This window comes from Myotis nattereri, assembly GCF_964212035.1.
Source record: "Myotis nattereri genome assembly, chromosome: 11".
Taxonomy (NCBI): Eukaryota; Metazoa; Chordata; class Mammalia; order Chiroptera; family Vespertilionidae; genus Myotis; species Myotis nattereri.
In genome coordinates, this window is record NC_138086.1 from 57742369 (window position 1) to 57753937 (window position 11569).

The window sequence follows — 11569 nt, forward strand, 5'->3', positions numbered from 1 at the left end:
TTTAATTTTTTTCTGAAATTCTTATTTTTACTGTAATATTTTGGTATTTTAAAGTGCTAACTCTATACCAGCTCAATCCCCAACTCTAGATTCTGATTCAAAAAGTATTTGATGCCAGTAGTTTTTAAAAGCACCTAGGTGATTCTAATGTGTAACTAAACATGAGAACCAGAGATACTGGCCCCTTTTCCTGGAGATTCTGACTCCTAACTTGGTGAGAAGTGTTGGTGGAATCTAGAGAGTGAAGTTGAAAAATCCTGGCAGGGAATTCTGTGGGCACCCCTCTCTTCCTTGCACCACCAAGAACCTTTGGTCTACATGCTCTCATGCACTTAGCCTATCATGTTCTGGCAAGAAAAGAATCTGGTGCCAGACTCTTATTTCATTCTTGTGCACTTATTTGGGATGGAAGCAAACCCTAAGGCTTATTAGTTCATTCTTGTTAAGTCAGGAAGCAGCACCATTTAGTAAATGCTAAACAGCCAATTCTTATATAATGGGCTCAGTCTTCTATGCACATTTCCACCAAATATCAGCTCTATTTACTAGATTTTCCATTCATTGCTTAAGGTGGATATAAAAACATCAGTGAATATTTATAGAATTTTACCACTGGAGTGTCAAGCTAAATTAGATCATTCATATCATTTATATAGTTCAAGATGTTGACTAAAGTTGTCGATAGGATGATCTCCTGATGAGGTTAATCTTCTTCTAAATAATTTAGGTCTTGCCTTGTCCCCTGCACTCCGAAAAACACGAGTGAGGCATGTGCATTGCCATCTGCCTCCGATACTAAGCAGATAAATGTCTGCTCATTTTTTTCAAATGACTTGGATGGAGAAGGAAAAAATGTGAAATAGCCTATTATTTAAATAATTACCTTGGCAAAATGTATTATTACATCATGACAGTAAGCTTCTCTGAACATGTTATTATTACATTACATTTGTAGTTGAAAACAAAACAACTATACTTTTCTTTTCAAAATGTATTTGTCAAAGGAAAACGCCAATTTAATAAATTAAATTTTTCAATAATTATCGAGTTGTAGCTTTTCTGTTTTTAATTCTTTCCCACTAAAGCCAAAACCAGAAAGACTCTTTAATGTTAAAATTATGCTTTCTCTCTATAAAAGGGAAACATGAATGTCTATAATAGTTTCAATGTTAATTGTATAGTGTATGTGCTACATCTGGTAGAAAATGGTCATGATTAAGACCATTAGCCCTTTACTCAGATTGCCTAAGTTTAAATCCTAAGTCCACCATTTACAATGTGATTTTAGGCATACTATTTTATCTTGTTTGACTCAGTTTTATCTTTTCCAAAATGTTAATAATAGTACTGATGTAATAATTAGTTTTAAAGATTAAAAAATAACATAAGTAGAAAGTGCTTAGCATACTGCATGGCACATAGATGTACTTAATGAATGAAAATCAAATCTGTCAAAACCAAATGATATTGCCTCTGTCACTAATTAGTTGAGCAACTTTAAGTCACTTTACCTCTCTAGTTTCAATTTTTCATGTGTATTATAAAAGCCTTGATTACTAGTATTTAATTTAAGTTTTTTATATAATATTTCCTCTTAAACTGAAATCTAAAATATCAATTGCTTCTCCCGGGTAAGCTGCTGACAGGCTAGCTGTCTTATCAATATGACTTATATTGTGATCCCAAACAAAAGTTTCCATACTTATCTTCTAAAATATGAAATATGACAGTGTACATAAAGATTTTTTGAGAAATGTAGAAGTCTCACCCTCTCAGATGATTCTCTGACTTCTTTTCAGCATTTCAAAAGATGTCTCCAACTTGTTCATGTACTGTTCTCAAGCTTGTACCATGTCCTTCATGGAGGATGCTCTCCCTAGCAATAACAGTGACCTCCTGGATTCCAATCCAGTAGAGACCTGGAAGCCTTGTGGCAGTTGATTTTTCTGTAGCATTTGACCTGCTGAATAACTCCTTCCTTTTAGAAATGTTTCAGCTCTTTTGGTTTCTATTAGTGAGCCTCTAGTATCATTGTTCTCTTGCTCCACTGACCATCCTGTCTCAGCCTTCAATTGTTATGTTTCCCAGATTACTCTTCTTGGCCATATTCTATAATCCTCCTATATATTCCCCCATGGAATGCCCATGACTTTATATACCATCTTGCATATCTTTACTCCCAAGTCTATAGTAAGATTTCTACTTCTCTTTTAGGCTTCAAACCTATACTTCCAACTACCTTCTGGATAGCTCTGGCTTAGAGATGGGCTTGGCCAATAGTATGTCTTGATAGGAAATCAGAAAAGTGGAAAAGAATGAAGTAGGGGTAGTTATTATTTTGTCCCTACCCTGCAGTGTAGTGTTACCAACTATAGTCACCATTTTATACTTTAGATCCTCAGGTTTATTCATCTTATTAAAACTCTTAATTTTAGTCTTTAAACTTCACTCACACCTGCACTTTGCCCCCACATCTGCCACTCCTCCATTCTGGTACCAGGCTTAATCTTTCTGGCCCTGTTTACTCAGCTGCTCTGGGTTCTTTTAGGTCTCAGGATGACCAAGCCTTGAGGAAACTTCTTGTGTTCTACTTCAAAAGCTTTAATCACTCACTTAACCTAGCATGTCCTACCAAGAACTGTATCTCTATGAATCCTGCTTAGTCTTAAGGATAAGGTTCCTGGTTAGCAAAATTGATTTTCACCTTCCTCAAAACATAAATGTATGTGTCTTCTAATAGTTCCTTGAATCTTCTGTCTTAGGGCCTAAATATATAAGGAAAGAACAAGAAAGAATAAGGTTTGGGGATGATTTTTCAAGCTCTGGTATCTTTCTAAAGGAAGGTTGTGAGGCAATTGCCTCAAGTCGGTACTTCTCTCCCTTCTCTAGAAATATATTGTTTGATATCTGGGTAAAATATTTAAGATGAACCTTTAAGTTCTTCAAAGTTGTGTTATATTTTATCTGTTAATACTTTAAAGAGTATTTATAAGTAGTTCCTTAAAGATGCTAGGCCTTATGTCGTACTGAACATTGCATGTAAATGATAAAATCTGATGTTGCTTAGTATCTTATACTGTCTTCGGTGTCCACAATAGACAGTCATATTATTATATAGTTCCAGGACCACAAAACAACTGGTCAGGGTCTAGTTTCTTAAAAATAAATTGTTTTAATGAGAGAGAAGCTATTATAATTCTAAATGACTTTCTGCAGGCAAAATAAAACACAGAGAGAAGAGGCACGATGGAAACTGGTGAGGGACAGGATACAGAGTAGGTTACAGAGCAGGTAACAGGTAATTACTATTTGGTGAAAGGAATTGTGAAAAGATTGTGTAATTTTACTTATGTCACATCCCATTAGCCATCATGTAGTTCCTACTGCTTTGATACTGAATGTTCAGTTGATCCCAAGGAAACAAAAAGAATCAGACAGAGGCTGGGCACTGCCCGCTTTGTCCATGAGACAGACACTAGGAAGGGATTGCAAACTTAAATGTCTACAGGACTCAGGCACTTAACATGTATGAACAAACCCAGCCTAGGTATATGAAAAGCAGTATCATACTCACAGTGAGAAATGGAAACTAACTCAAATATACAGCTGAGTATAGTGAGGAGTATGGCAACTAGAGAGCCTGGGTTCCTTCTTATGCGGCAGCAGTCATGCAGTTCAGCTCACTGCCTTGCAGAAATGCAGGCCCAGCTGTGCCCAATATTGTGATTGGTCAAGAGACGCTGAAAGTAGGCTTTTATGAAATCTTCTGATTTTAATAAAATTGGCAAAAATTTATCAATTTTTTGTTGTTAATCCTCACCCAAGGATATTTTTCCATTGATTTTTAGAGAAGGTAGAGGGAAGGGGAGAGACAGAGAGAGAAACATCTAGGTGAGAGAGGCACAGCAATTGGTTGCCTCCTGCACACACCCAGAACAGGACCAGGATTGAGCCTGTAACCAAGGTACATGCCGTTGACCAGAATAGAATCCTTCAGTCCATAGGCCGATGCTCTATACAATGAGCCAAACCAGCTAGGTCAGTGGTTCTCAACCTGTGAGTGGTGACCTCTTTGGCGGTCGAACGACCCTTTCACAGGGGTCACCTAAGACCATCCTTCATATCAGATATTTACATTACGATTCATAACAGTAGCAACATTACAGTTATGAGAAAGCAACAAAAATAATTTTATGGTTGGGTCACAACATGAGGAACTATATTTAAAGGGTCAGAAGGTTGAGAACTACTGAGCTAGGGCAAAGCCAACAATTTTTAAACGACTCTATAGGCAAGGGTAGCCTATAGCAAGGGTAGCCTATAGGCAAGGGTAGCCTAGATAGCAAGAGGGCCTAACAAAACTTATATGTTCATATTTCATTCTGAAACTTGTGTTTAACAGTCAAGAAGATCCAGGAACTCCAAGCAAACGAGGGTATATTTGAGAGGCAAGGGACCTTAGCTAGCTGCAATACAAACACTTATTAGGCAAAGGTGTGAAATTTAGACTATGGAGCAATTATTATGTTTCTTTTGCTAATCTTGCCAAGATAGATTATAACTATGTTAATAAAGCCAGTCTCCTTTCTGTTGGCCATCTGATCGCTCTTAAAGTGAAATGTGTTAGATATTTTCCATTTGACCATCCATTTCCCTTCTTTACCCTTTGTGTCCCAAGATGCTGGCCAGTATAGATTGCATTAAGAGGTTACTTATCTCTGGCTTCCATTGGGATTGGCCCATCTGGGGCATTGGCAGGAGATTGGAGGATAGAAAGAAATTGACATCGGGACTTTTATTTGCCCTGCTCTTTCCCTGCTGGTTCTCTGATTGGCTCCCTTCTTCCTATCTGGAGACTGTCTTTATACAGCTCCCCTGTGCCCTCTGTGCGTGTATTCCTTGCAATACTACCTCTTCTTGACCCTTCAAGCCAAGGGTGCTAACGACTTCCCACTGTTATATGCCCTATCACTTGTTCCCTTCCATAAAACCTTCCCTGTAGTTTTTAATTACCCAGCTTAACTACTTTCCATTTCCTGCTTGGAGCCTGCCTTAAGATGCCATTTCCAAGGACACAATCATTCCCCAGGGTTGGGATATTAACTAGGCAAAGTTTCTCATCAAGTCATGTAATCCTTATTTTTCTGGGTCCTTTAGAAAAGCAGATGTTTGGCAGGAAGTATCAGAAACTTTGAGAATGTATCAAATTTTAGATCCAGTAACTTCACCTTGGAAATAATTTTCCTAAGAAAAGAATCTTATTTGAGAATTTAAATACAGATTCATGCAAATATGTTTATTAATAAAATGGTCAAAACGATAAACAACCCACCTCCCATTCTAGGAACATGCCAGGTATATTTCATTTGTGCACCAGCTTCCCACTACTTTTTGCTTTCTTTATGCCTGAGGGTCCAGCCTTTCTGGACTCCATCTATGGCTCCAAACCTTTGGCTTAGGGATGGGTTTGACCAATAGTGTGTCTTGATAGGAAATCAGAAAAGTGGAAAAGAATGAAGTAGGGGTAGTTTATTTCAGACTTGCTATGACTCTTGAACAAAGGTGACATAGCTTGTCAGGTGGTATTCACATACTCAATATCTCTGGGGTTCAGTAATGCACCCTTCTTTTGCCCTCTGAAGCTTAAGAATAGTGATATGTGACCCCACAGTTTCTAACTCAAGGATACAGCACTATCACTAACACCCTGTCCCCATGTTTATAAACAGTCCCTTCATTAATTCTCCTCAAACTACCCAGTTTGAGTATGCCAAAAATCTGGGGGAATCAAGGAGAGTATTTAAGTAAACTGAACAACAAACTCACTAGGGAATTCTATATAATAAAATCCTAATATGCAAATTGCCTGAACAGCAGAACGACTGGTGGCTATGATGCGCACTGACCACCAGGGGGCAGATGCTCAATGCAGGAGCTGCCCCCTGGTGGTCAGTGCACTCCCACAGGGGATGCACCACTCAGCCAGAAGCTAGGCTCACGGCTGGCGAGCACAGCGGCAGTGGCAGGAGCCTCTCCTGCCTCGGCTGCAGGTGGACAGTAAGGAGCAAGGGGTCCTGGACTGCAAGAGACCCGGACTGTGAGAGGGTGCAGGCCAGGCTAAGGAACACCCCTCCCCCGCCCCGCCCAGTGCACGAATTTCTATGTTATGTGTTACTATATACACATATATATGTATATAGTAACACATAACATAGATACTCATGAAGAATTTATAGGGTGGGGCAAAGTAGATTTACAGTTGCTCATATGGCAAATAATATAAAAATTAATAAAGAATAACACAAGAATAAACTCTGTGTTTAGCATCCTCACAACTATAAACTTATGTTTGCCCCAACCTGCATATTAACAACAAAAATGGTGAATCCAGTTTGAGCAAAACTCCATTTTTTTAAAAAACAAATAAAATTCACCATGAAAATGCAATATATGCTTCAAATTTACTATACTAAAAACACATTACTTTTTTTAATAAAAACCTTTTTATTTCAGATTACTTAAAAGTGAAAGACACTATAGTTATGCCTAGAGGAATTCAGAAAGCTTTTATAGGCATGTCATTATAAATGATTCTTGACAATCAAACAGGACAAATGAGAAGGAAAGGGGGGAAAATCATGTCAGCTGAGATGAGGTTAAAGCCGATAAAAAGGCAAGGGAAAGTGCTTGTAGAAAATCAGTTTCTGTTCTGTAGAGCAGGGTAGATGGAGTTGGCCAGAGGGAAGGAAGATGTTGTGGAAAATAGTACTGGAAATACGATGTGGGGCCAGAGTATTTATGGTTTCATAGCTGATGCGAAGGGCCTGCAGAAAAATTGGGGAAAAAGCATAAGATAAGCCATAGAAGGTTGTTGTTGTTTTCTTAAGGATAAGGTTAGATTTGTGTCTCAGAAGAAAACTCTCCTGGCAATGTGGGGATGAGATGGTTGGGAGTTCAAAAAAAGAAGAAGTCTGAACTAAGGGAGCAATAAAATATTTAAATAGAAAGGAAAAGACTAGAGACCTTTCACTGAGGTGGGTTTAATGTAATTTGTTAACTAATAAAAGACAGGGGTTAGGCAGCATACATCCCTAAGACAGAACAATAATACCCAGGACACACTGAAAAACTTAATAATCTCTGCTACTTTAACTTGAAAAGGTTTCGATTGATGGAAAATATCAATCACATTTTTGTTGTGATTGCATATCATACTGAAATGTGCATCTTTATAAAAATTTTCTTATATTTATGAATTTTAGAGGACAAACTTCACAGACATAAGATTAGTGTTTCAAATACTTTAAAGATTTTATTACATGTTGCCAACTGATTGCAAGAAAGCCAATTTACCATTCCACTATAAATGAGTTCCTATTTCAACCCTCTATTGTTAGCATTAAGTATTGTCATTTTGAAGTTTGTTTAATGGGTAAGTCTTTCATCTCAGTTTTAAAATTAATATTTTTAAAAACTGGTGAAGCTGAACTTTTCCCAGGTTTTAAGTATTTGTAGTCCCTATCCTTGAATAATATGCTCATGCTCTTTGCCCATTTATCTACTGGAGACGTCTTCTGATTTAGTTGCAGGAACATATTCTATGGTATGTACTTTTATCTGCTTCTGAAATATTTATAAACATCTAAGTTTTAAAGAAATCATCAAATTTGTTCATCTGTTCTTTAAAATTGGATAAATCATTTTCACATTTAGAAAAAGTTTTATTCATAATAAAAATTATATATATATATATATATATATATATATATATATATATAGTTTTATACTAAGCCCTTTAATCCATCATGAATGTATTTTGGTATAAAGTAACTTTCTAAATTAATGTGTTTTATAAGTAGCTAATAATTGTCCCAACACCATTTATTAAATTATTTATTCCTTCTGCATTGATTTCAAAGTATATTTTGTGTAATGTTAAATTATTACTGATATTAGAATATATTTCTGAGCTATTCTATTTACCAACTTAGTCATCTATTTTTATTATTACATATTACCTCTAAGTAAAATAGTATCTTTGAGAAAAGACTGAGTTTTACTGATGCCTGTATTTTCCATAGGACCTATCATTTTACACATACTAAATGTTCAATAAATATTTACATATTTATTAAATGGATGTTTAAATTGAATATCCTATGCCTAATTTACAAAGAATTTCCTCACTATGTTAAAAGGTCACATTCTTCAAGGTGAAACATGAAGTAATTTTGAAATTGGAGAAGGGGGCTGAAAATGGAAGCATTCCAAGAATAAAAATACCATGTGAATTTGATTAGAATAATTTAAAATTTGTAGTGACTTCATTCTCCAGAGGCAATGTGATCATGAGAAAATGCTGAAAAGGGGAATGTTAGTCGTGGACTCACTGTGAGTTATTGAAGTTTGCAAAGACCTTTAACAGTATAATGATGTGCAAATCAGTTCACATACCACCATGGCTCAACAGATGAACTATGTCAATAGTGAAATGCTGTATTTATAATGTCTGCTGATACCTTTAGTTGAGAGAACTAGTCGTGGATCCTTAAAATTGCTACACATTCAGAGTACTGAACAATAAAGTAGTATTTTTTAAAACATATATATTTACTTAATCTCCTGACTACATATAAGTTTAAACATGTTAAATTGTAAATAAAAGGCAGTATTAAGTATGTCATCTCTATCATGTACAAATTAGTAAAGCTTTTATGTCAAACTGTACAAGGATGACTTCAGGCCAAAACGATTGTGGAACAATTTGCTTTGATTAAGGAGACATAAAACTAGACTGTCATAAAGAATGCTAGGATTACAGGCTTCTATATAAAGACATGCTCATTACATCTATCAATGTGGGTAAAGAATTGTATAGTTACCAGAAAAGGAAAGTTATGTATTAAGCAAAGCAAAGATATTTGATGTTATTTTTATGACAATATGGAAGTCTTGAAATAAGCATTTATGCATTTTCAATGTTGTTTATAGTATGAAATTTAAATAATCTAAATTAGCATTGCAAAAACCCTTGAGAAAATATATGGTGAATTCTATAATGTTGCATTAATGACCTCCACTTTGATACTTTGATTCTCACAGTAATCTTATTTGGTAGTGTGTGTGTGTGTGTGTGTGTGTGTGTGTTTCATAGACTATTTTTTTAGAGTAGTTTTAGATTCACAGCAAAATTGAATACAGAGTTCCCATATGCCTCCTACTCCTCCACACATATAGCCTCCTCCACTGTCAACATCCCATAAAAGCAGTATTGTAACAATGAATGAACCTACAATGACACATCATTATCACTCAAAGGCCATAGTTTACAGTAGAATTCAGTCTTGATGTTGTACATTCTATGGGTTTTGACAAGTGTACAATATGTACCCACCACTATAGTATTATAGAGTAGTTTCACTGCCCTAAAAACCCCGTGCTCCATTGATTTATCCCTATCCCCCTTACTCTGGCAAATATCTTCACTATCTCTATATTTTTGCCTTTTCCAGAATGTCATGTAATTAGAAGCATATAGTATGTAGCCTTTTTCAATATGCATTTAAGTTCCTCCATGTTTTTTATGGCTTGATAACTCATTTCTTTCTGGTGCTCAATAACATTCCATTGTCTGGATGTACCACAGTTCATTATCCATTCACCTATGAAAGGACATCTTGGTTGCTTCCAAGTTTGGGCCATTATGAATAAAGATTCTATTTTTGTGTGGATATAAGTTTTCAACTCCTTTGGATAAACACCAAGGAGAGCAATTGCTAGATTATATGGTAGGTTTTTAGTGTTATAAGAAACCACAAAAGTCTTCCTAAGTGGCTATACAATTTTGCATTCCCACTAGCAATGAATGAGAGTTTCTGTTTTTCCATATCCTCACCAGCATTTGGTGCTATTAATGTTTTGGATTTTGGCCATTCTAATAGAAGTGTAGTGCTATTTTGGTATTTTACTTTATTTTTTGTTAATCCTCACCTGAGGATATTTTTCCATTGATTTTTAGAGAGAATGGAAGGGAGAGGGAGGGAGAGACAGAGAAAAATACCAATGTGAGAGAGACACATCGATTGGTTGCCTCTTGCCCACACCCCGACCAGGGCTGAGGAAACCGCAACAAGGTGCGTGCCCTTGACCGGAATCGAACTCAGGACCCTTCATTCCGCTGGCTGATGCTCTAGCCTCTGAGCCAAACCAGCTAGGGAAGTATCTTGGTATTTAATTTTCGATTCTGGTAGTTAATTTAATTTCATCATTGTATAAATAAATAAACCGAGGCACAAGGAGTTAAATAATTTTCTCATGGTTCTACAGCTAATAAGTAGCAGGTTCAAAATTAATATTTTTCAGACTCCAAAGCCGTAGTGCTTTTTATTCTCTGGGTTGCCTTATAGCTAGACAAGAATAAAATTCAAACTCACACATGGAGGACACCAGAGAGTAGTTTCCAGGCTCCTCAATTACTTGTCTTCATTAGGTACCTCTAGATTCTAGAAGACCCTGAGACAAGGAAATACCAGGAAGCAGTGGGGAAATGAGGGAGGGAAAGGCATCCAATAGAGGATATGCTTGAAAACAGTTATCACTGTGAGCGATTGCACTTACTCCTATAAGGAACCTGGGACAAAGGGGCTCAACTTTCCTCAAAATGTATTGTGTGATGGTACCAGTCCTTGAACTGTTTGAGACTGGTTCAGTATAAAGAATGTATAAAAAGTAAAAGTAAATATTTAGAAACTTTTATAACAATTTGATACTTTTATGACACTCATTTTTTTTTAATAAAAATAATTCAACATCATTTATTGTCATCTGGTAGTAACATAAGGGTATTGTAAGCCAATATGAATAAATAGGTAAGAACTATTCTCCCAGCAAAGGACACCTATAAAACTATATTGCTTTTCAATAATTTCTCACTTCATTACATCACTTGTAGGAGGAGACACTTTGGTGCAGAGCAATATTATCTCCTTTTAGCATGATTCGACCTATTGTTTTCTTGACTTTGTTTTAGAATGAATCTCTTTTGCATCATCTAATACAAGGTTCATATACTCATCAAAAGCAATGATACAGCCTTCTATCCACATATTCACTTGCTCATAAAGCCACACCTGAATCCGATATCTATTTTGCAAGTATCTGAAGATGACATTTATGGGCTGCACCATCACCTTCTGCACCTTTTGGCCTTGGCCACGGTACGCCATGGTGAAAGCTAACAAAGACCACACTAAGCCGTGTGCCCCCTCAGAGCCACTTCTGGAATAAAGATGACAGCCATTTTTTTATAATTCATTTTTTAAAGTAACAATCCATGATGGACCGAAAATAAAACACTGGTCCAACAATAGTGTGAGATACACTGGTGTAGAACACAAGACCCAAGGTGATTCCAAAGAAGGAGCCAGGGAGCTAGGGTACTTATACCCCACTTCCTGTCGGGCCGGTCCTTAGTTGAGAAGTGTTCATTCCCCTGCACTTCTAGCTGTGTGGAATGAAGCAGTGTGCCTGAAGGGACACGGGGAGGAGGGGGAGTGGCGGGGTCGGGGGT

At 36.6% G+C, this 11569-nt stretch overlaps 1 pseudogene across 1 annotated transcript; it reads right to left on the reverse strand.

Annotated features, from left to right (window-relative positions):
* Window positions 1–10941: 10941 nt before the first annotated feature.
* On the reverse strand, window positions 10942–11225 carry LOC308526776 (small nuclear ribonucleoprotein E-like; annotated as a pseudogene). Its single transcript has one exon. The product of its transcript is annotated as a small nuclear ribonucleoprotein E-like (transcript).
* Between the last annotated feature and the right edge of the window lie 344 nt (window positions 11226–11569).